Below are 25,335 nucleotides of genomic sequence, written 5' to 3'. Positions count from 1 at the left end.
CGCCATTTTCCGGTACGTGTTTATCATCGTCGCCATCGTGTTGGGGATCATCTCTGAGAAAAATGAGATTTTCCGTGCGCGGCGAGACGGTGAATGCATATTGATTTGCACGCGGTTGTTAGATTGCGTCGCCGCACCGATTCGCAAGATGTATGCTAATTACACCACGTAGAAGCTGTGACAACGAGAGGGGGAGAAAAGCAGAGGAATGCGCGTTCGTCGTCCGGCTCTAATAATGACGACACGAATATAATTAGCCCAAGCAACGCGGGTTTCTATACAACGCTCTGCGTATATGCAGTCGGTATCAATTCAGTTGCGAAAATAATCCGATATATAGTTTTCGCTCAGCATATGCGAGGGCCGAATTGGCCCCGTCTCGAGGTTGTATTCTCGCCAATTTAGACCGCAGCCCTTATCGCTCCTTTGCCATTAGCGCAGCACGTAACGAATCGTGAGGTCGCTTTCGCCGCCTCTTATCATACCGAGATTGCGTACGTAGCGAAGGTACACTGAGAGAAATTTTTAGTTTACCTATTTTCATGTTTCTTAGCACAACCGAAAAATATAATTCTAGGTACAAAATGAAAAATATCGAGTTGACAAATACGTATAAATAAATACGTAACGTAGGCACTCTTGTTTTACTGAAATTCTTCCACAGAGAAAATAATTCTAAGTTTTGTCGTAGAAAATTTTTTATCAATAAAGGAGCTATTTTAATGCTGTTGCTAAAAATCAATTTCGAAAAAGGATTTTACCGCGTTGAATTAAGACTGATTGAAAAATGAAAGGCGCGTCGATTTCGAAAAAATGCGTCGTTCTGAATCATTTTCATAATTCTCAATCGGCAGGAATCTAATTGCCAAAGCGGAGAAACAATGCAGTGTGTCGAAAAGAGTATGATCATGCGGGTGAAGTTGGTAACGTCACTCTAACCGTGCGTGTTTAGAAAAAATCGTTACTTTGCACCTTTAGGAATGTCTGAGATTTATTAAACCATAAGAAACGAATTATAATCTTATTCCGAAACGCCGACTCCTTAAAAGTCGTTATAAAATTCTGCAATAATAATTTTTCCCTCACGTTTCGTTACGTTAACGTTACAAAACTTCAGCCTGATGCATAATCGGTTGCGTAAAGAAACATATATACCTAAGATTAGCGAAAATTATTAACTTGTTTTTTAATAAATATTTCTTCGGACAGGTACGAAGCTACTCGAAGCGGCAACGTTCGAAATTTGTAAACTGGTATGATCCGTGCCCTGGCCAAGGAACGACTTTTGGTCCTCGTTGACAAAAACCTCCTCGTCCTACTCCGACTCGTTTTAACGGTTCGCCAAATTCAATGCCCGGACATATATATGCGGCATAGGTCCTGTTCGCCCGTAAATACGTAGGTAGGTAGGTAGGTAGGTACCCATATTTGCACTCACTCGGTATAACGCAGTTCCACGTCTGTCACGTGCGACACAAAGGAACATTGCAAGGCCTTCGGACTGCGAATCGCTCGCTCGAGTTGCAGCTGGTCCTCCTTTTTCGCGATGCTCGGCTGCCGTTCGTTCCTTACTTTCGCAATTCACTAGCTCGTTCGATCTGTTTGTTGGTTTATTATGCGCGAAGAAGAAGAAGAAGTAGAAGATGAAGAAGGACTGAGATCGAGGAATATCCATTCGTTTTATCACGCTGTCGACGCGCAGTCCGATGTACTGCACCATTGATTTTTTCTTTCCGAAATAACTTGATTATAAGAATCGCTTGAAACCACGCGACGAGCGTTGGAAATCATGGAAATTATGGAAATCATTGTGAGTCTTGCGGAAAAGGCCAGACGGTTTCAATTCATTAAGGACATCGATGCCAATATTCTCGATAAAGGAAATTTCCGTCTTATTATGTGCTTTCACTGATTTACAGTTCGCAAAGCGATTTCCACCGACTTCAAAATGATTTCCCAGTATTCTCAAAACGATTTCCAGTGATGATTAATTCTTGTGTTTCCTTAAAATTATCCACAACGCTGGGAAATCATTGAAAATCAGGTATGACATTGGAAAAATCGATGAAAATCACTTGGTTCGCTGTATATCAAGATAAATCACTTGAAATCATTCGTTTGATTTCCATTATTTTCAAATTGTTCCAGTCGAGAGATTTTATCATTGCATCGATTTTTCAGCCGGGAATCAAATCAACAGATACTGTGAATCAAGTCACGTCGTTGTGCCGGTTAGCACCGGTAATCATAAAATGTCATAAACCGATGTGCGAAAATTTGGCGGGCACGTGTTAATTAATCACACCTATGCATGCAGGTCAAGAGCCGGGCGGTGTAGGTACATGTAATAGCCGGTTGAATCCGGGTAACGCCTGTGGAAGAGGTAACTAGGGAGCTCCCAACTCGTTAAACTACTTATACCAGGGATTGCGCAGCATCCGGTAATCCTATAGGCCGAAAGCTGCAGCTCGTACGTGGGATAATGGTTATATCCTGTGATCGTGTCGCACCTACCCAGCTGATATGTCGCAGTACACTTATCTGTGACGTTATGTGCATATGGCCCATACAAACACAACCGTACAAAGAATATACATATCGTACATATACGTGTTATGTATATTCTTCGCATTGCAGCATGTGATGTTTTGTTCCTCCCCCTTTCGTTCGGAGGAGATTCAAACGAGAGAGTGAAAATGAAATTTCTACAATGCGGAATAGAAGCACCGTTTTCACCCGTCTTAGCTCCATTTTTCGCACTACGTTTATGTCAATTTTGCTTCCAATTTACAATTGAATTTTCACAAGCAGGCATTCCGATACGATACATTGCAATAAATTATGTGGTCTGAGATGTACGTCGGAACTAATTGATTTCAGAAAAGAAATTTCAATTTGTCCGCTGGTTGTTTCAACGAAATGAGAACTGTGCGTTGCTGTCTTTTGATTGCTCAGAAAGTGGGCCATTTGCACAATGTTGTTGTTTCGGTGTATATATTATTGGATAAATCGATCTCGTTGACGGAAGTATTCCAATCACGTATAAGTGATATTTAATTACCCTAAAAATGAACTTGGAATGGTAACGAATAAACAAAAATAGCGCATCACGTGTTCCTAAATTATCGATGGTCATTATTTAAACCCGTAGAATTAGTTGTGAGAAATTACTCGGAAACGTTGGTACCTTTTTCCGATAGAAATCAAACTTTCCCTCGAAAGTTAACCTAAGCTAACCTAGCCCGTTGGTATCGTGGCCAAAAACGTCAGGACGGCAAGTTCGAGCAGGTATACCATCGACGAGGATGTCCGGACCATAAGGTATGCTTCGCGTATACGAGTGACGTAGAAATGAAACAATGGAAGTGGTCTGGCCGGGTGCTGGGAACCGGGAGGAACAACGGCAGGTCCGGTGAGCTAAGCGCGTCCTTGCGGCTTTGATCCACTCTTAGAAGACGTATATACTTCTGGAGGTATACTTTATACAGTTTGTGCGCGCAACGAAACCTCGGTATACGGTGGAAGGTCAACTTCGAAGTGCAGAGTTGTCGCTTGTCCCAACTGGGAATCAAAGTGAGAACGAATTAGGTTGGAAAAATGGCTTTAGGAACACTGGAACTATTACAAAATGGTCAACATCACTATGGATTCTGACTAAAGGAACCGCTGAGAACTTTAAGAACCGCAAGTCAATTAATTTGTCTGTTCTTCGTCTCGACTTAAAATCAAAGTGAGAAAGAACAAGGTTAGAAAAATGGCTTTAGGAACACTGGAACTATTATAAAATGGTCAACATAACTTTGGATTCTGACTAAAGGTAACGCCAAGAACTTTAAGAAACGCAGGTCAATTAATTGGCCTGCCGTTCGTCTCAACTTAAAGTCGAAGTGAGAACGATCTAGGTTATTAGTTACTATTGTACAATGGTAAACGTGTATGAGTACTCTAGTTACCGGAGACTAAAGAAAACGCTTAAAACTTTGAGAACTTGAGATTAATCTCGGCGGAGAATGTTCTTAACACACGTATCATAGTGGTGTCGCAGAGGAAAGATATCGAACGGCTAAATATCGAGATTTTGGATCGGTTGAAGATACCAAGAGCGGTAAGTTTGTCCAAGTCTTAGGATTCGGAGAACAGGACTTGTTCTTAATATATGTCTTAGGTATCTGCAACATCGCAAGATGCGGATCGTACACTCTTATCAGAAATTGACGAAATTACGGAAGTAAACATCAACGCGTCACGCCGCTGTTTCCATTCTCCGTCAGGATGGGATACAGGATCTGGTAAACAACTCTGATGAGGTTATCGACCGAGACGCCGTGCCTCGGTGCTGATCCTCTGCCTGGATACATACTCTACAGAATGCAATCGCCGAGCTAGAGAATATAATGGAACAGTCGAGCCACCCCATCGCTGATATAAATACTAAATAGTCCAAGTATAAAGTATCTCTAGCCTAGGTGTACTTATTGCAACATACGGATATACCCAGTAGCTCGGTTATGGGAACACGCCCGAATTCTTGCCCGACTACGTGTCGCTCCGGAAACGTCTGTACTTGATACTTCATCATGGCAAAACTCAGCGGGGAGCCAGTTTTGATGTTTATGATTTTTTGCCTGCTTCAGGCATATTGTAAAGTGTGTCTAAGTCAGTAGTTTGAGTTTCTAAGGTCCTGGGTCAAGGTTGGACGGTATCACGTTTTCCTCGAAGATAAAAGGATTTGTGGTTTTTTTATTCTTAGATTTCCGTTGTATGAGAAGTTGAAATACTGTAGTGAAAAAACTACCTAGTTGTTTTGGCTACTGTGTGTACAGTTATTGAAAAAAAATGTGGTTCCGAATGCAGGTGTTTTTATTCCTAGATACATTGTTGGGTACTGACAACCATAATAGTTACGCTAAATAGTTATTTGTACCGTATTCTGATTTCGAGTGATTTTTTTTACCCTAACTTGGTTCAGCGATTTTACGACATGTGTAATAATTTTCCAGTGGTGGCGACGGAATGAAACTTTTCGATTTACTGAAAATAATCGTGTCATAAGATTTGAAAGGAGATGTCCTTGGGCAATTCGATGTGCTCATATAATGTTCGATTGGAAAAAAACCGAATTGAATAGAAGGATTTTGCTAACTCTTCGAAACTGATTATGCAATCATTCTCCAGGTTAGTATATAAAGAATTGCTCTGTAGTACTCATGTGTATTAAAAAACCGAATCTCAGGATGTGATAGTCGTTGAGTCACGATATTTTTCCTTGACCTTGTCGTAAATAGTCCATGATTTCATCTAAATAAATCACAATTGTCTTATAAGCTATTTTCAATCTCATTATCAAGGGTTCTGTTGAATTACAATTGTTATGTATAATACTTATACGTATATTGTAGAAAATGACTATAGCGGTATTTAAATAAATTTTTCAGTTAGCCTTCGACACTGGTATTTGACGTTCGTGTCATCGTACAACGTCTCTACGTCATTAGCAGAGAATCGATCGGAATAAATTTGGATTAGAACTGGAAATAATCAGAAGCTTCACAAATTTGACCTCCGTTATCAAAGAGTGGGACAAACATATTCGAAATAATAAACTACACACGTACATACATTCCGTGAATCTTTGTCTGAAAATATTTGCCGTTTTTAGCAGAAATTAAAAACAGATACGTATTTAAATAATACGATTTAGTCTGTCGAAATCGAGTTGTATTTTTTTAGCTTTGCAAAGTTTTTAACCATATAAAAATCGATTCTTCGAGCATTCATCCCAGGCAGAGAAATCCATTCGCAATATCGAATAGCTACAAGTCGCAATTTCATTTACTACACGACTAATTACGATAACGACGCCTGTCACGAAAAGTAGCACGCGACTAGATTCTTGTATACCAAGACGTCCCGTTAATGTCTCCCGCCGCTACGCGGCGCTAGTAGTCACCTGTCACAACGTTCGCCTCCCGTTAGAGACAACGTAGAGAACAGATTCGCGTGGAGTGGGGGGCGTAGGGGGTAAAGCAGGTGACTACTAGCGCCACGTAGTGGCGGGAGACAGTAACGATGACACGGTAAAAGCAGAAGTGCCAAGAGCCCTGATTCACAATCAGATTTTTTACGAAAACTAGCATGTTGTGGTGTTCACAGCAAAGACTAGCACGTTTTGATTTTCACCGCGAAAATTAACACGTTTTTATACAGATTAGTAAGTGTGTAGTATCGTTGGGTAACAAAATTCAAAAATACTGATTTAGTCATCTCGAATAAGATACAATAGTTGTTATATGTACCTACTCTAGTAGAACGATTACGCGTAGTTTAGGTGAGGACTACTTCATATAAATGTAACAAGGCCAATTGATATTGACATTGATAAAAAATGTGGAACAAATTTAAAACAGCTGTAAAGAATCCGTAGAAAGAAAAATCTGTTTTTTAAGATCTGCATCGACGACACAATTTCGAGGATATTTACAAGTTTATTTTAACGCGAGAGAACGCATTTTTCTGCATCCGCGAGTTGACTTTCGTTTCACAAATAACAGAAAATTTTTATTGCACTAATCGAGACATGATAGTTTTCGCGGGGATAATCGAAACATGTTAGTTTTCGTAAAAAATGTGCAAAAATGCTACTTATCATAAGAGGCGTCGACAAAGTCACAGAGGTATGAACACGGTATGCATACACCGTTGCGACTCCTTCACACGCCTTCAAGTTGGCAAATAGTCGCAAAAAAGAGACGCTCGCGTATTGTTGTTCTCATTATACGAGTTGCCAATTGGCGCAAATGCACAACGAGGCTGAAGTATATGGTATTGGGTTCGGTAAACTTCACCTTGTCCTTCAATGCAGTGTAACGTTCGACGAACGGGTAAGGTATATATATATATATACCACTTGTGTACAAGAGATGTGGCAAAAAAAAACACAAAAAAAAACGTGCAAAAACTTCAAAGGTGCCTCGTTACCTCCTTCATGGACAATCTCTACTCGACCCACCTACTTACATCAGCCAGAGCTCGTCCAAGTGGGTATAATCGGTCTCTACACTTCGGCACTACTCGTCTTGTGTTCCTTGTTTTTCAAACGAGGTACTTTTTTTTTCGCGTCTCGTGTTGTGATTTTTTTTATTCCAGATGGGCGGGGCGGAATTCTTTAAATCCGAAATCAAATCATTCGCTTGAAAAAACACGAGTGTCGAAAGCGATATGTATATGCTGATGAAGTAATGATTTACGTATAAAAGACGGACGTGTCACCGGTCGACTTATCGCTGATGTTTCAGTGCAAATACCAATACACCATGTTTTTGACGGTGTAAATTTATCACCTTTACACACCTATGAATCATAAATCAAAGTTAACATTGTACGAACGACGAAAGCGTGCTAATAAAAATCTGTTTAATTGTATTTGAGGAGTTTTGTTACGCGCGAGATTTTTTTTTTTTTTTAGACGGGGGGTGGGAGAGAAGGTCGTATTGATGTAAACAGATAGATTTTTTGCGAGAATTAAAATCATCCGCACGCATATTCCAATCGGTTTTTTTCCTCGATTCTTTACACTTTAAAATGGCTGCGCGAAATTATCTAACTAGATTTATAATATTTTCATCTACATTGGCAAAGCTACACGTAATGTGTGTAGTAATATAAGCTTAGAGGATTATACTTGTGACGTAGAACGTGGGATACACGCATATTTAATGCACGCGTGTGCGAGTATGTTCAGAAACATCAGTGGCGATGAATAAATGTGTGCGTGCGTGCGTACGTGTGTGTGTGCATATATTTTCATCAGCAGAGGGGGGAACCGGTTATTCTGAAAACTGGTTTCTGGAAATTCGTTTCTTTATAAATATGGAATAAGAAGCTGTCATTCCGAGGCTGCCCACCCCGACATGTTCCATTTACATTCGTATGTACGTGTATGTATGTATTGGTCTATTATGTGTAGATACAGAGTGCGTTACATGGAATTGAATACCCAGTGCATAGGTAAACTAATCAACGACGTTGCTTCTACTATCCCTGACTGACTGTACTTACGGTGGTAAATACATTATCGATTGATGGATTGTGTTCTCTTAATTTTTAACAACAACAATTATTGTCGGTTTTCTGTATCGAAGAATATAACAGTAATTTCTACTATCAATTGTAAAAGGTTTCGGATATTTTGCGAAATTTCAAATGATTGATAAAAATTTCAAGTTATTGCAGTGGTTAGAGCCGAAAGTATTACCAGCCTCTTTAATTCCTTTCGAGAATAGTAATTTAAAATATTCTTAAGTCTCTTCAAATAATTACAAGTGAACTATTTTTATTTTTTAACACAATCAAAAAATATAGTTGCGGTTATAAAATTAGAATAAGATTTTTGCCTGAAAACAGAAAATGTAGTATCTGTTACTATTCTTTTTGATTACGGTAGCATTGACAACTATAATCACACTAAACATAGTTACTTGTCTCAGATTTCCTTTTAATCACAAAAATATTCAAACAGTTATTCTAGCGATACCCGTTTTACTAGAATTTTCTGGTAACTTGAAGAAATACTGACATTTTTCTCAATAACGTAATAGTGAATATAGTTACAGCGTTGCCAACTATAGAAATTGGAGATTCCCCCAATGCGAAATGGTCAACATAACTCTGGATTCTGATTAAAGGTAACGCTAAGAACTTTGAAAACCGCAGGTAAATTAATTTGTCTGTTGTTCGTCTCAACTTAAAGTCAAAGTGAGAAAGAACAAGGTTAGAAAAATGGTTTTAGGAACACCGGAACTATTATAAAATGGTCAACATAACTCTGGACTCAGTGCGACATAATCAAGAGAGCCGGGTGTACCCGACAAGTGTAACGTGTATAACACGTGCGCTCAGGGATACATGTTGATGATGCCGATTTACACTTAAACTTGACCTCCTGGCCTCGCCACCTCGGGTTCGACGAGATGTTTTCCATTGTTCGACCGACCGGCGGAAGAAGGCGAACGCGGACATAATTGGGGCCATGCCACGGTTATCTGCGGCATGAAGCTGCACGCCCGTGTACGTGTAATATCGCAAGCACAACTGCGACGGTTAACTATATTCAAATTCAAATATACGTATAAACTAGAAGATCGTTGCGGCTCCGGCCGTGAATATTTTCAAACGCTTCTCGCGGCAAAACAATTGGATAGATTCATAACATGGTCTCGCGATCTTTTTTCCAGATCTCATCGAGCCCTTGAAAACTCTTCAACGTAACTTTCCTCTATCTGTAAGAATTCCGCCCAGCGTTCGCATTTAAAGTGCGCGAACCCCTTTCGACTTGGCTTAATATTATCGTTAAATCTCCGATGCTGTTGATCGGTTGTAACGAAATATAGCCTAAGACCTGACCAAACGTTTTAGCTATCCACAGGAAAAAAATAAATAATCAAAATCGGTTCGATAATTCTGAAGTTATAAGCGAACATACGAACAGAGAGACGTTTAGTTTTATGCGTATGCCTATATGCAGAGAATAAAAGATACGTATACACGTATATATAACATATATTATGTATACACAGCATGCAGCGATAACGTCAACGCCGACGTCAACCGAGAATCCCGCCTAAGAATGGTAAAAAGTTTTTACCATTTTTATTTATTCTTTTTTAGCCGTTCTCCTTAATATACATCCTTGGAAAACAGATGAGCATAATTTAACTCGAGATTCAGAGTCGGAGCTTCTCTCCCGCGGTCTTGAAAATTCTACGCTGATCCGAATAAATAAAATTTTTTTTTTAAAAACGAAGGGAAAAAAACGACAGAAAAGGAAGAGTACCTTGATTTTCTCAACCGCCTTGCGGTGGCGTTTTTTTCCTCCAGCTCCATCTGTCGCCTTTCTGACGTTAATATAATTTTTTGTTCGCCCCCCCCCCCCCCCCCCCCCCTTATTGTTCAGGTTGAAAATTAGAGACGTAGACGCGATTTTTGATGCCCGGTATGCGAACTTTATTATTCGCATTTTTTTTTTTTTTTTGGGAAAAAAGTTTCATTTCGTTCGTAGTTACTGGAAAATTGATATTGTTACAACAATGGTTCGAGTATTGTTGTGGGCTCAAAATAAAAAAATAAAATAAAAATTTGATAGAAATAAACGATTCTGTATAATTGATTAATTACAGTTGATGATAAAAAAAAAATTCCGGTCATTGTAACGTTAAATTTGATAAATTATTTTTAGTACAAGATTAATTTGTTGTATATATGTATTGTTGTATAAATTATCGCAATAGTTAGAAGAAAATACAGTACGAGTTACCGTGAACAAAACGTACAATAACAAATACTAGATTTTCTGGTTACAGGTAGAAAAACTTGTCTTCATATCGTTTAAGCCTGAAAATAGTTAAAAACTGCATAAATAAACAACGACTATAAAATTTCTCTCTAAATTTTCATAATGATTTTTATTTCTGTTTTTCACGTTTTGCTTTTTACACCTTACTTTTCGCATGTTCCGATTTGTGCGCGATAGTAATTATCGCCTACATTTCCACCCACAATCAACTTCTAACCTGAACGCTCGTTACGTAAGCAAGCGTAGAATGTTAATGATAGCTCCCACGTTCCGCACGTACCTTCGGATTTCGCCGTTGATCTTATAAAAATTAAGCAATTTTCAAATACGACAATGTATCAAAGCGGTGCAATTGCAGCATTCCCAGGACCACTAACGATAAGCTGCCGGAATCATTCAGCAGCAGTTGGAAAAGAGATGTCTCTGAATTTTTTAATTTCTTCAATTTTTATTCCGAAGTTCTGTACTTGTCACTAAATATTTCTGACAATTCAACATGAAATTTTTGATCGAACTGACAACAATCCATCCGAATTCTGACGTTTTATAATCAAGTTAACGATGTGAATAAAATTACAAATCGATGCTGTTTCAACCAATCGCAATTGTGACCTTGATTTATATTCGATTAAAATAGTATTTCGACTGACATAAACGCAACTAATACTTATCGGGTTGAATTTGTTTCGTCATCTACCATATATATTCACCATGAACTCGCACCCCGAATGCAACGAAATGTATTCAATTAAACGTTAAAAAGGCATGGAAAAAGAAATTTCAAGTTGAACAATTAAATCGTTATCACAATGACTACACAAATAAGAACATATAATTAATTTTAAATATGTCCAACTTGCGCAATCTAACCATCGGTTGTTAAATTGTTAAATGTCCGGATATAAAAATCGTCCACGCGATTTATTCTTAACGATTAATAATTGTTCAAGCTAATATTACAACACCATGTACTATTATATACTTTATTGAATTGAAATCATGTGGGAACATATCCGTGATGTATAAAATTACTTAACTTCTGCATGAGCGGCCGGGAAATGTTGGCTCCCTTTTTTAATCTTTTTTTTTTTTTTTGTAATGGTGTGTCTGACCAACGACGCGGTCGTGCGATAAGCTATCTGAAACGGATATCCCCATATTTGCTTTTTCTTCGCACTCGTGCGCTGTGCTACGAGTTACCTACACCACGTGTGCACACACATAGACGCACACATGTTGTTTCCATAGATTATAAGCGTAGAAAATACAGGCGAGAAAAACATATTGAAATTCTATTCTTGTCGGATTTCCATTTTGATTCATGTCCTTCTTACTTTCAATTTGTCCCGTAATTCAAATATATATATATATTTTTATATATAATATAAATATATAAATATATATAATTAAATTTTATATATATATATATATACGCATATAATATATACACTGTGATTCTCTGATTCAGTGAAATTGTTTAACAAGTACAAATACTATAGTTTCGCGCTCAAAAAAATTGTTTTCATATACACATTATAAATGCGATATCGTCGAATGAAACCTAACGTTCACTGAGAAAAATTTAATTTGTTACAGTAACTAGAAGAATTCGATAAAACAGGTATCGTTAAAAAAATTGTTTGAATATTGTTGGAATTAGGAAAAACGAGGTACGCGTAATCATTTTGCGTTATTTTCGATCCTTTTTTGGTAATTGCAACGCAAAATCGGTTTGTGAAGTTTACTCTACTTTTTTAGTTAAATAAGGCTTTAACGTCAATTTATCGTTGCACGAGCATTAAATTTTCGCAACAGTTGCAAGAAAATATAGCAACTGTGATCACAGTGAGAAAGAATAATAACGGATACTAGACTTTCTGGCAACACCTAAAATACTAATAAACCGGGACTAAAAATTTCTCTCAGTGCTCCTTTATTCTTGATAAAACGAACGACCAATAAGAACTTTAAATCAAGTCAAAAGCTTTTTCTTTTTCAAGGCGAATAAAATAAAATAATTTCAATTACGTATGTAAGCAATATTTGTCAATTGTGTTTGTATAGCATGTGTAGGCAACTTGATAACACGGGTAGAATAGAAACTCTTTAAAACACCTACGTCGTGTCTTTCCGTCTGTCTCGCCCCGAGCTAGGCCGGAATTGAAAAGCCACAGTTATATGTACATATATGTGTACACAAATTTTCCATCTACTATAATCTGTACACATCACAGGCCTATAATACATGCTGAATACACTGTGCGGTCAATTGTATCTGCATATAACACGACACTTGGTACATAATAATAACCATAATGACATTCATGACGCGTAAGTAATTATCGCACGTAAGTTTATAAAAATAAAATGTTTTAACAAGTCTCGCTTCCTTCTTCTGCATACCGTGTATATGTATTAGACCTGTCCTTAAAAATGGCAAAATCGAATTTTAATGGTCTTACCCCCCAAATTGGTTCGAAATAATTTTCAAAAAATGTTCCAATTTTTAAAAAATTTTCCCTCCATATATACCCACGCCTAAGAAGCCTTACTTTTTCCCATAAGAAAAGCACTGGTTTTTCGGAATTTTTAATCGTTTTTTTACCGCTGCCGTAATTATCAGCTAAAAAATCGCAAATTCTCAGAAAATGCGCGAAATATGAGTGTGTTTGCATTAAATTAACCCGTAAGATCAAAGGTACAAAATTCCGATTTTTGCTTAATTTTGCACAGTAACTTAGAACGTTCAATAATATCCGACGATTGAATAGAATAAAAGTCGCTAGTTACGCGCTGTAAATCATCAAAAATTCGCATAGAATCGGTATTTGAAATGTGAAACTGAAGGTAATCGAGTTGAATTTTAAACGATTATCATTAATTATTATACACCTAATATATATATATATATATATGTATACACTTTATCAAATAAATTTCAATGTCGTGTTGATGATTGAAACGAGTCGAAAATAAAAAAAAAAAAAATTACACGCTATTATCACTTACGAATTCAGCGTTATTATCGACCTTGCGAAAAAAGAAAAAAAAAATTTCCACGCAAATTCTGACGTAATTCGTGTAGGTAAATTTTGGCAATTTTTTTCCCATCATACACAATAATGTAGGCATTGCATCACAAATCGTGAGTATTCTATTCCGACGTTTCTCGGCTTTTATTGCGGCCTCGAGATCGTCGCGGGCGGCGGCGGCGGCGGCGGCGGCGGCGGGACAGGGTGTAAATATTTATGCACCGGAGTTGTAAAAATATATGTTATGCATCAGACAGACGGTCGCGGGTTTTTTTAAAAGTCTTACACTGCAGCGATTATACGTCACGCAACATCAGCAACGATATTTTCTATCTATCGTTGAATGTTATACGCCGAATGATTGAGTGTTTGAATGAAATTTTTTTTTCCATTTTCTCGGCGTGCGTAATGCAGTGGAAGCCAAAATAACGAGGACGTATTTTTTGTTTTTCGTTAAAAATGATAATTTTTCATGTTATAGGTGATTGAATATCACTGATTTTAATATATATATATATATATATATATATATAGAGATATATCTTAACACGGGTGACGTCACAATGTTACAGTTTTCAATCTGTTAGGTTAATGGCAATTTTGATTCAATCGAAAAAATAAAAAATACGTCAAAAATATTTTTTTCCAATCTACAAGAATATGAAATGAAAAAAAAATTCATTCAAATACTCAATTGCTGCATGCAGCTGAGAGAAGTTATTCGGCGGTGAATAAATAATATCCTGAATCGATTCGATAGCTCTGCTATAGAAACACCTAACTCTGATATATGAGAGTAATTTTGGCGAGTAACGAGGTTTCATCGTGAATCTTCAAACGTTTTTGTTTATCATTTCCATCGTGAAAAAAATCCTCAACTTGGATGTAAATTCGTACCCCTAACTCATGGATAATGCTAAATTAACGTAAGAAATAAATCGAAGGTCGGAATTTACATCCAAGTTGAGGATTTTTTTCCCTGAGGAATTTTGTTGTTGCCATTATTGTGTTTTAGAATGTGTGGAAACAGTTTATATATTTTCAAACACCTTATATTAATTATATAACTTTGTGAAATATTATATTTGTATAAAATTACGAATTTTCAATCACGTTTCTCTACTTGATTATATTTCCTTATATATGCGGATTGTTTCGAAATTTTGAAGAATCTATATCGGAGTAGCAAACAAAAAAATAAAAAATAGCAAGGACAAAATATGACACAATCATGCAGTTGGGCAAATGAATACGAAATTCAATATTCAATCAATTGTGAGTTGGGAGTTTATAAGAGTCTGTTCACGTCACGAGCAACGGATTTTTAAGTCCGTTAAAGTTGAATAATAAAGAAAATTCACTAATTAAGAACTTGAGAAGAAAATTAAGTAAGCTATATTGATTTGACTTTCTTTTTTGTTAATCCAAAATCATGTAACTCGTTAAATTTTTAAAGATTCGAATGGATTACCGACGAATTATCGACGATTATGAGATTGCAATTTTTCGATACTACCGTCATTCTTTTTCCGATCACTGGTAGTGTGAATCTAAAAATTCGATTAAATTTTGTAGTAACTTTGGCCGCCATCTTGAATGTATACAGGAATTTGTTTTTGTCAAATAACTCGGCCATTTTCAACCGTTCGACAAAATTGGCGATGACTAAACACGTAGTAAATCTAATTCTCCACATCTTTGACGAGACGAATTTTTTGTCCAACGATATAATCGTCAGATATTTTCCGACCTGAACAGTAAATTAAAAATCGCGGCCAAAGGTACAACGGAACCTGTTCAAAATTCCGAATTTAAAACAGTGGTACGTAAAAATTGGTTAAGGTAACGAAACATTGCTGTTCTGCAATTTTATATCGACTTTGAATTAGTTAAGATTTTGAAAATACGAGTACATTTTGCCTTGATACGATTTACTGAATTTCAGACATTCGTGCAACTGTGAAATAAGAATTTTCCGAAACTTTAATCATTGGAATAAAATTATCGACTTCAGCCTCGTGCACGGGCAACCTGCAGCGTGCACTGCAGAGGCATAAAAAACCGGGTTTCGATTGGTTCAGCGGTGTGTTTCAACCTAGACACAGACGCAAACACAAGACCCTCCTTTCCAACAACCGTCACGAGGTTGGGCACGGGGCAAACAACAGAGATGCTCGAAATAGGCGTTGCCCAATCAATAGAAACCACGTATAAACAAGAATCCGCGTGCCGCTTTTACGTGTTGTATATTTTCTCGAAGCGGCGCGACGTGAGATCGCACAGGACCGAAAATCAGCTCGACAATCGAGTATTTGAATGAAATTTTTTTTTTTTTTATTTCATATTCTTGTAGATTGGAAAAAAAATATTTTTGTTGTATTTATTATTTTTTCGATTGAATCAAAATTGCCATTGATACAACAGATTGAAAACTGTAACATTTGTGACGTCACCCGTGTTAAGATACATCCATATATATTAAAATCAGTGATTTCATTCAAATACTCGATTCTTAAAATGCCTCACGCTAAGTCGCTCTCTGATCTTACGTTCGATCGAATACAGAATCAAGGTCAAAGTATCTGTATCCCAAATGAGGTGGATCGTTAGTCAGAAGCATGGAAGCACGTCTTCTAGGAAAAAGCCGAAACACTCGTATGAGGAATACGTTTCTTCGATTTTCTAAGAAACAAATTACACATCTGCCTGATTATATCCTATACAAATTGGTGTATAACTTCATCATCGAATTGAAAAGAAGTTTTTTTTTACGGATTTTGTAATATCATTTCTTTATACAATGGTTCTAAGAAATGATATTGTAGATTACACAGTTCTTTGAAATGATTTTATTCAAATCGATAAAACTCTGATATAAGATTCCAGGAAGAAATTATTTACCTCACTTTCTGGAAATAATGACATATATCTTTCTTTCACAATCAAACGAAGTCTTATCGAGGCAAATAAGACCAAGTTGTTTTTTTTTATTTTTTTGAAACAGAATCACGAACGATTAATATTTTTTCAGGGTATCGAATTTGATGCTGCTATCCACTATATTCTCCAATTATTATTCTTCCCATTCTCATTATCTAGTGACTAATAACAATATTTCGTCACTTATCGTTCTCTATAATTCTGTGTATAATATTTTGAACCTCTCGAAAAAATCGCATTGATCAGACACTGCGGCAATCGGGTTTTGCATTGATTTTAAAAGCTTCGCCCGAGCGCCGAACTTCAGGATATGTAAAGCTCACACCAGTTTTGCAACGAAGCGATAAACGTTTTTCTCTTTTTTCAAACCTCTATACATTCACCTTGTGTTTGCGTGTAGCGTGTGTGAGATAGTGAATAATTGAGGTTACACATGACCTGATCGGCCTTGACTTGTGTGTAATAACCGAAGCTCTAAACTCAGCGCAGCGCAATGATTTACCGAATTATAATCGCGATGCTTGTCACGAAACTTTGTTCACGATAAATTGTCCGTTCGAATCTTTTCGATCGTCCGCGACTGAATACACATGACACGCAAGAGTAAAATAACGACGATAAATGTAAGAAAAGCGGAAAATCAATTGCTAATTTTCTCCAATTCTTGGAACGGTAATTAAAAATTTTCCGAAAGTCAAGTATATTAATCTATAAAGATTTTGGGTTCGATTCGTGTCAATTCATACACAAGTATAATGGCGTCAAGTATTCTACGCCACGCGACAATTGAACGTCGACGACATCGCAGATGAAAAAAATCACTTGCATTTTTGTACCGATACAATTTTCGCAAAAAAATTTATCAAGGTAAATCTGTGTGTAGTGCAAAGAGCAAAATATATTAATGTTCATAAAAACCTTCGGTTTCCGGCCAACTTTTTTTCCGTTCCGAAACATAATGCGAGTTCGATTCTATACGAATTATGTGACAATGACTCACAATCTCTCACGTCGTCGGCTGCATCGTCAGTCATTGTCGCATAATTCGTATAGAATCGAACTCGCGTTTCGTTTCGGAACGAAAACAAGTTAGCCGGAAGCCGAAGGCATTAATGAAAATTACTGTAAGTAAACGCTGCATGCGACTGCTGCAAGTCGTATTTGCGCGCATTCGCACATGCATACGGTAAATACGTCGAGGTTGAATCGAATGAAGGGTAAAGTCGTCGCAGGTCGGCACCAAACGTGGGTGTGGTCCTATAATCGATTTCGACTCTCTTCCTCTCTCCCTCTCTCTCTCTCTCTCTCTCTCGTCGCATCCAGCACCCCACGTCAACGTAGCTAAGCCAGTTATAGTATTATCCTCAGTACATATATGTATACATATGTCGTATTTACGAGGCTCTCGTTTTCAACTGGGCCACTTTATACACGCTGAGCTCATCGGCGCTCTTTTTATAATTTTCAAACGAATTGTGGGAGGGAAAACCTCGTGCGAGGGAGGCTCTTTTTTTACTTCTTTTTTTTTTACAAATCATGCTTCACTACCAAAACCTGATATACTACACGCCTGGGTCGTAATACAGAAGGAAATAAAGAATTAACAAAATCAACACTTGGGAGATTTTTTATTTACTATTCTATGTACGTATAAACTGCGTAGAATTTTATCGTCAGACGATTTATACACAGTTGGCAATGAAAAATGTTCACCACAAGATACAATATCTCTCGTTCAATTTAATTGAACTTCGATTTCTAATTTTTTTTTTTTTATGATATTTTCAATTATCGTCAGCAACTCACGCGTAATAAATTCTATACTGTCATAGATATTTTGCATATGTTGTATAACAATGTAATCAACATTTATTACTCCGTAATCAATACATTAAGCCAATTCTTAGCATCGGCGTTAAAGGATCATTCCACCGGATATCAATCGCAATAGCGCTTAAAGTACAGTACTGGTAAAATTTTTCTCAATAAATTATATTCGATTCGATAAATAGACTGGTCAGAACAATAATTATTGTTGTCAACTAATAAGAACTATATTTTTCAATTGTGGTAAAAAATGAAAATAGTTGTAGGACCGAGCGGTAACCAAAACTAAAAATTTCTCTCACAATCAGTGCATCAAAGTTACGATCCTGAACCTCGTGTTTTACCGCTATACATAAACAATTCCTTGTACGAGAGCGTTTTTATTGCAGGACGGATGCTGCGGCTCGGCGGGCTTCGAGTTTTATCCACAAAGCAGCGGTTCTCGTCATCTGCTTATTGTGCACCTGCTTCTTGCGCACGGCTGTTGCGCTGCGTTCATTCAGGACACCGTGCAGGAAAAACGGAGGGCTTTCCAAACGTTGCAGTCCCTGATTTCCACGCCGTACGTTCCACAGGCGGCGGAGCAGAGCCTGCCAGGATTTCCGAGGCCTACCATCATCGATCCTGCTAGTTCCATCCATCCACCCGGCTGCTGCCTCGATGTACCGTCAACTTTGCAGGGCTGCAGCGACTCTTCTTTGCGTGTGTACGGGAAAAAATTTCACCCACAAAACATTTCTTATTTCAAAACACAGAGTTTTTCTTCGGATATTACATTTTTTAAAGGAAACTCTTCGATTCGTGTTAAAACCGAAGACTTTCAAGAAAACTGTTGAGATCTTCGCAGACACGGTTATTGGTGATAATTGTTTTGCCACTTTTAAGTTGCCGTAGTTATGTTATGGAATTTCAATCTGAGATTAATTTACGTTCGATAATCGGGAATAAATTTTTATCACAAATATTTTCTATTTACAGGACTTTTCGTTCTTGTTATTTATGCAGATTTTTATACAACATTTTCAGACACGATAATATCAGAGAATATTGCCGAGTTTTGCTTATCGCCTTTTAGAGCGAAAGCAACACTGTTTTCGATCAACCCAATTACTATTTGACAGACATCTTATATTTAAAAAATCTTTGCTTTAATGGCGGAACGTTTTTTTTTAAACTCATACGATTAGTTTAAAAATTCCAAAAGCCTTTCGCAATGCAACGGTTGTGAGACAAAGATATACTTTTGCAACAAAAAATTTCGGCGTAATTCTTATCACGGAAAGAATGTATACAAACAAATTAACGTTTATAACAAAAACAATACACAATAATTTTTGACAATGTTGGAGAGAAAACAGCGACGTATGACCGAAGACGTGAAAAAACAAATCGCGCCATTTTGTTTTTAAAACGAGAACCGAGCATTTTTTTTTTTTTTTTTTATGTACAATTAATTACAGTAAAGCTTCTTCGAGGTGAGATGTTTCATTTGACGATCGTGGGCGATAAAATATCCTAGGAATAAATGTTAACGCGCGCGCGATAGAAGAGAACCACTTTTAGGTTATAATCCACCGATGCAATAAATTCTACCATTCTATTTCACACGTAGGCTGGATGAAATAGGGCGGCAACAGATTCGTACATTGAAATTCCCGCGATGCGAAATGAGGCAGGGCGACCACCGCGTGCTTCGGGCGTAAACATGTGGCGGATGTGAAACATGTGGGCAGCTGGAATCACGAGTTTCCAAGTTTACACGGGCCATGTGACGCGCATGCGCATTCAAAACTTGACCGCTTCTACGCGCGCGGTATTTGGTTATACGTGTGATCGCCGCACTCGCGCTAGCGATAAAACAAACGACGCGAGGTCCCGAAAACAATCGCCGCGTGCGGAATATCTCGTTTCCGTCGTAGATAAAAGTTTTTAACGATATTAAAAATTAAAAAATAAAAAAAATTTTATGTCAATTTATTCGCGGTTGGTTATCGAATTATTAGCATCGTCGTCATTTGTTCTTCTCGTATTGCAGATTTAATATTTATTCAAATCGTCGGATCATCTCTCTCTCTTTCTCTCATAATATTGGTATCATTTAATTATTTTGTATTATTAGTACTAATTACTCAATATTTCTCAAGTATATCTTCAGATCTTTATTTCTAATTCATTTTTATTTTTATTATTAGGTTACTTATTTTATATTATTTTGTTTTTTTTCTTTTTTTTTTTCACTATGTTATATTTCTTTTCTACTTATTATTCTAAACCTAATTACCGACTTATTTTTAGTTATTCCATAGCTTTGTAATTTGCCTCAGGGTGCACAATCAATCAATCAAATCAATTTCTCTGAAGAGTGCACGGTAGGTTCCAAGAAAGAATTTGTACCTCCTCGTTTGCGCTCTTTGCTGGTAAATTCACTAATTGTATACCTCAGTTTGATTGCTCTTCTTTAGTTTATTGCGATCCGACAGCGGGTCCGGATCTCAAACGACAGCTTACCCTTGATTCTCTTCTTACGGTATTTGACGTCTCTTCGTATTTGTCGTCCAAAAATCCAAACATTTTGGTCCGTACTAGAGTACGCTTGGATGGCTACCTTCAGCGGACAGACGCCGTTTCTGGTGTCTGCTTCTCTGTGGAACTCGTTGTCTACTTCTATTCGGAAGTCATCTTCTGTAGATACCTTTAGGCGAAAACTGTAAAATTATCTAGACAGCGTGAAAATTTCTCTCAATTAGATCAGAAGCACTCATGCCTCGTTTCACGTTTTTTTTTTTTGATTTTTTTTTTCTTTCTTTTTCTTTCTTTTTTTGATTTTTTTTTCTTTCTTTTTCTTTTCTTGGATTTTTTTTTCTTTCTTTTTCTTTTTTTTTGGATTTTTTTTTTTCTTATACGCATATATATTTTTTTTTCTTTTTCTTCTTCTCGTTCTTCTTCTTCTTTTTTCTCCCTCTTGATATCCGCTATTTCCTATTTATGTTCTGTATTTTCCATTTTAGTAGAGCAGTATGAGTTTTATAGCGTAAAGTTCATAGACGATAAGAATATATTTAATTTAAATTCATTATACATTTCGTATCAAATTTTGCTAAATTAAGAAAACATGCATGAAAATAGTTTGTTACGATAGTCACATGACAATTCAGCGTGGGTGTAATCTTAGTTGAAAATCTTAGAGAAACTTTTGCTTAACGATAAGTAGAGGGATGCTAACTTCTATCGAGGGAGAAAAGGCAATACAAAAAAAGCCATCATGTAAGTCTTTTCTGAAAGTGAGGTGTAAAATTTTTTCTATTACAACTGTGAACTGTTCTATTTAATACGAGGTTGATATATAATTAGCATTCCTCTAAGTTACAGGTTACATAATGAAGAGTTTCTAAAAAAAATGTATTCTTTAGCTGTCGTGAGCATTAACCAAGATGATTCTTTCAACGAAGAGAGCTAGATAGACAGAGCTAATTTTAGATGAAAATATGACACTCCTAGAAATTGGAGTTGCCTCATCGACTAAATATCGTTTTACTTTTGGTTATTTCTTTAAATAAACCTGCTGTAAGTCACAGTCTGTCCGTTCTGAGTTATATGCAAAAAAGGGCAATCCCTTAATAACGAACAATACCCTGTTTTACGTCAGAAGAAATGTAAAATTCTAATTGATGCAAGCAGCTTAGAAATTTGAATATTTACGTTGATTGCGAGTAAACGAGGGTAAAAAAAATTCCATTAGAATATAATCGCGTTAAGGTTTCAATGACACGTCTCTTTAAAGAACTTCGTTCGCCAAAAGTCGATTCTACTTTTTATCAATTTCAATTACAAAATATTCGCACGACGAGTCTTTATAAAATTACTATATCTGCAAGTTTACGTTTCTCTAAAAATAAAAAAGTCAAAAACACCGGAGCTACAAACAAAAGACTAGATATCGATTCGTTCGATTTGAATCTACGGTAGCTTGTTTTATTCGAAAGAGTATTTGTTACAAATTCTATCCTTTTTTTTTAAGACGTTGGCATCGTTGAATATTTAATTCTACAACATTGCATCGATATTGGTCACGATCAACAATTGACAATGTTAAATTCACTACCGAAAATAAAATAGAATCTTTTGCAATGAATCTGTAGAAAATGGACTCTTTTAATACGAGTGAACTCGAGACTAAGCACCGATACCTAACGATAAGCCTTTGTTTATAACTCAAATATTTTCTGTTTCTATATTTTTAATACGACCATCCGGTAAAAAATTTAATAAAAAGTATAGATTTTTCTGTCAGCCAACCTCTCGCGTCCTACTTTGCTCGCATCTCCGTTCAATCCTCTCTTCGAGATTTCAATAAAAATATAAGAGCGTGACGAGACATTGATAAAAAAAAGGTCACGGTACGATAAGCTTTGAATTGTTTTTTTTTGTCCTTGCTACGTTTTCCCCCAAGTTTAAAAAAAAAATTTATAAAGTTTTTCGAAACATCTTTCACGAAGGTCTTCAAGCGACCCGAGGATATCTGCACCGTGTGACCTTGACCATCAAAAGTCCACGGGCATTCACGTGGAACGTAACAAGGTCAAAGTAGTGTACTTTCCGTTGTAGGCGTTCGTTCAAGAACGTGAGTGAGCAAAAAATGCGTGTAACATAAGCACTGTCAAACAAAGTCGAGATGAAACAGCGCCGAATCCCCAGGCGACTGTGGCACAATTCAATTAAGAACGATGTTACGCGATGAGCCAATCAACGTTTTCTGTGAAAGCGATTTCGAGATTTGTTTTTTCGTCGACGAGCGCCTGAGTATCCGTCGATAATTTTCAACAATGGCCCGCGCGCTTTACGAGGATATAAAAAGCTATCCTTCGGTACGAAAACCGCGTGAGAGGAGTTGCAGAGATTTTTCGAACGCGTGTAATTGAAGAACCACGAAGAGGAGAGGCGGACAAGTGAATAGACAACGAGCTAGGAGAGCGCGACTATTTTTACGCAGGACGAATGTTTAAATAGAACAACTACACGTTGGTGGATGTGCACAGCGTGAAGCTTAATGTTCGAGCAAATCTGTGAGGTTGTAAAATCGAAACACAAGTGTGACTACGGATTTTGACGAAAACTCGTTGTTTTGCAACTTTGGGATTAGGCGGAATTCGGTAGATAATTGTCAGAGTAACCAAAAACTCGTATTTTTGAAAATACAACTTTTGCAAAATTATTCTGAAGCTACAAAATAGTGATTTTTGCTTTAACGTTCCGTTAGGTTAACTTTGCGAATTTAAAATTTGTTTATTCGTAAGGTTTTGACCGAAATTGCGAAGCTGAAAATTTGGTAACGTAACGTAATGTTTTTCTGTTCCTTCGAAACTCTTGAGAGATTTTAAAACACTGTGAACCGTAATAAAATGAGGCTGAAGTTAGTTACGCTAGTCTAACGAAATATTTTTTATTCACTTCGAAATTGCTAAGTTTTGAAAACACGAAGTACTTTTGCTAGAGTTTACATTAAACGTTATCAATCTCGATATCGCATTTAACACCACGCTGAAGTTAGCAGTGTCAACGTAACAAAATATGGTAAAATCATTGATATGCAATTCAAGTACGACATTCAGGGGGGGGGGGGGTTGGGTTTTCAACATATATTTTTTTCATGGGTTTTATTGATTAACGTACAATCCTCAAGGTGTGAATCAATGAATTATCCTAAACATGCGGTATTACAGTAACGTCGCTTAATGTCAGTTCATCTTTATCTTTAGTCGCTATCTTGTCTTATCGTTAGATATTCTGGTATTCGGAAAGTCAGTTTAATATTTGCAAGTAGCTACACAGTTGTAAAATAAAAGTTTCAAACAATTCGGTATTAAAGATTAAAGATGGTGTTTAGGTGATTCACGGTTAAAGAGGAGTAAAATTTCTACACAGTGTTTACGCAGGTTTTTTTTCAATTTTAACAAATTGGGCTTTGAGTTTGAAAAAATTTCCACGGTAAACACGGTGTGCGGTTGGATCAGCAGTAAAGAGTTGTACGTGATCGTTGAATCAGCTGTCCACCTACATCACACCCCGTGTTATAAGCTCGAGTAAATATCACGTGGGCGTTTAAATGTTGAGTCTCGTGACGTACCTGCCTACGTACATTTATGCCTATATCTTACACATGTGCTTATATAGCGATGGTCCGAGTGATACGGCCACGCGAAAGAAAGGTGGAAGAAACTTAGTGCCTGAGAGGTGAAGGACTTTTATCGTGGCTTAACGGCTACTCGCTTGCGTGTCATGTGTAATATATATAAACCTTTATTGGCCTCAGTTATTCACCAAAATTATTTCCATTGAGGCAAGAAATAGATTGTACCGTTGTACGTAAAAATCATACAATTTCAATGAAAAACTTCCTCGATTTGAATTCATCATAGGTATTTTTAACGTGGTTAGAAATATTGTATTATATGATTATGTATGTACGATATTACATGATTATGTGCTAATGATATTATATGATTAAGTAAACAGGTACAATCGATAGTTGCATTATAGAAGAGTCAAGAGAAAATTACCTTACCAAGAATATTACAATGAAAAATTTGCTTCATCTGAATTCATCGTAGGTAATTTTAACGTGGTTAGAAGTAATGTATTATATGATTGTGGATGTACGATATTATATGATTACGTACTAATGATTAAGTAAACATGTGCAACCAAAAGTTGCATTATCGAAAAGTCAAGAGAAAATTATGATACCAAGAATATTACAATGAAGAATTTGCTTCATCTGAATTCATCGTAGGTATTTTTAACGTGGTTAGAAATAATGTATTATATGATTGTGGATGTACGATATTATATGATTACGTACTAATGATTAAGTAAACATGTGCAACCAAAAGTTGCATTATCGAAAAGTCAAGAGAAAATTATGATACCAAGAATATTACAATGAAAAATTTGCTTCATCTGAATTCATCATAGGTATTTTTAACGTGGTTGAAATTACTGTATTATATGATTATGTATGATTATTATATGATTATGTATATATGTACATTATGATATATGATTAAGAGATGCAACCGTAGTTGCATTAATTAAAGATCGAGAAAAAATTGTTCTAATAGCAGTCAGTCTTATACCTATATTCGTGCACTAATTTGTGGCGTGTCACTCTAACCTATAAAATACATA

The 25,335-nt window shown here is 36.6% G+C and overlaps 1 protein-coding gene across 3 annotated transcripts in view; it reads right to left on the bottom strand.

Annotated features, from left to right (window-relative positions):
- Positions 1-25,335, bottom strand: part of LOC124300189 (nucleolin-like) — a 46,821-nt gene that overhangs the window by 18,199 nt on the left and 3,287 nt on the right. The gene's annotated exons all lie outside the window — the stretch shown is intronic.

The sequence above is a fragment of the Neodiprion virginianus genome, chromosome 3, assembly GCF_021901495.1.
Source record: "Neodiprion virginianus isolate iyNeoVirg1 chromosome 3, iyNeoVirg1.1, whole genome shotgun sequence".
Taxonomy (NCBI): Eukaryota; Metazoa; Arthropoda; class Insecta; order Hymenoptera; family Diprionidae; genus Neodiprion; species Neodiprion virginianus.
This window is presented reverse-complemented; position numbering and strand designations above follow the sequence as displayed.